The sequence below is a fragment of the Meles meles genome, chromosome X (assembly GCF_922984935.1).
Source record: "Meles meles chromosome X, mMelMel3.1 paternal haplotype, whole genome shotgun sequence".
Taxonomy (NCBI): Eukaryota; Metazoa; Chordata; class Mammalia; order Carnivora; family Mustelidae; genus Meles; species Meles meles.
Window position 1 is genome coordinate 33,447,242 of NC_060087.1, and position 1,657 is coordinate 33,448,898.

At 38.4% G+C, this 1,657-nt stretch overlaps 1 non-coding gene across 1 annotated transcript; it reads left to right on the forward strand.

Annotated features, from left to right (window-relative positions):
- Window positions 1–1,300: 1,300 nt before the first annotated feature.
- Window positions 1,301–1,426, forward strand: LOC123935726. The gene has a single exon (XR_006816999.1). It is a non-coding gene; the product is annotated as a small nucleolar RNA SNORA77 (small nucleolar RNA).
- Window positions 1,427–1,657: the final 231 nt, after the last annotated feature.

Here is a 1,657-nt window from a genome sequence, read left to right on the forward strand (position 1 = left end):
CTCCCTCTGCCACTCCTCCTGCTTGTGTGCTCTCTCTCTCTCTCTGCCTGCCACTTTACCTGCTAGTGCTCTCTCTCACTCTCTCTCTGACAAATAAATAAAATTAAATTAAAATTTTAAAAAAATGTAGTGTGTAGATCACGGCCACTTAAACCATTTCCCAGTTTTACAAAGCAACCATTTTATTCAGCACCATTGACTAAAGAGGTTAGCATTTAATTTGGAAACATGATTTGAAACTTGTCTCCTCATGGAAGAGTCTTGGAACTATATTTTATTTCTAAACTGTAAACAAATTTAAAGGATCCAACTGAGAAAATGTGAACGTGACTTCAGACCCTAAGCAGTTTTTCTCCCATGTAAAGATGTATTCTCTCCTCAGAGACAGTATAGCTCAGGGTCCTCAACCACCATCACCACCATTTTCTCCCCCGCTTTGTCTCCCCCAGCAGATGTGGTCATGTGACATTTTCCTGCACAACTCCAACCCAGAAATTTGAATTCTATGGTGCAATTAGATGGTCATAATTGAAGAGAGTCAGGGCAGTTAATACAATGGGTTTGGGATATGATCCAATAATGTGACTTATTTCCAGCATGCATGCCCACAGACTTATAGCTACTTTCACACATGCCCTTTATTATCTCATTCTCTGCACACTGTCTATAGCCTTTTATCATATTTGCAAAAAGATCTACATTATCAATCACTTTCTTCAGGACACAGCAACATAACACGAAATACCACACATTATCTAACCAAGATTCCAGATGATATTAATGGTACCAAACTGAAGTTTGACACTATTTGGTACTTTTCTCTCTTTGTTGACTTTGAAAGCCCAGTCATGCCTGAAACCTCCCTTACTTGTCTTAGTAATCTCCACCCATGCGTTCATCAAATACTTTATTAAAGTATTCCCACCCAGAAAACATGTCCTTCGCATTTACTGTCTACTAGGTAAAGTATGCATTGCTGCCTTTAATTTGAACTAAACTATCTTTTCCAAGTTCCAAAGGGTGACTCTTCACTCCAGAATTTGAAAAACAAACAAGGCCTAAGTCAATTTTCTCTGTATATACTCAGATTTTATAAGCTTCAATCTTGCACTCATATTAGGATCTGTCTTTGAAGACTGAAGAGTTCTTACTTAGAAAATCTACTCAGTAGAGTTCTCCAGCCCCTCAATTATACAAATTGCTGTTACTGAAGATGTTTCCAGCAATGCTAATTTCCTACCTGAAGTCTGTGATCAAAACTGAACAAGGAAATATATGTGGGGAAAAAAAATCAGTGTGCACAAATTCACTCTGCACCCAGCTGCAGCCCCAGGGGGGTGCTTTCTCTGTATTCTATAGAAACATCCCCAAGTGTTGTGATCACCTTAATTCGTCAAGGGTGATGCAACCTTGTGAGGACATGGGAAGAAGAAGAAATATAAATCACTGTGGATTTCTGTTGGGTGCTATGACGTGTGGAAGCTTACATTTTGAGAGAGATACTTCCTTGATCAGACCAACATCAAGTCTAGAGCATATGGTTTCATTCATTAGTCAATTGGTTTGTTGACTTGTTCAATCATTCATTTTTTAAAATCTAATATTTATTGAGCTGCTACTGTGTGTCATGACCTGCATGTTGTTGAAACAATGGTGA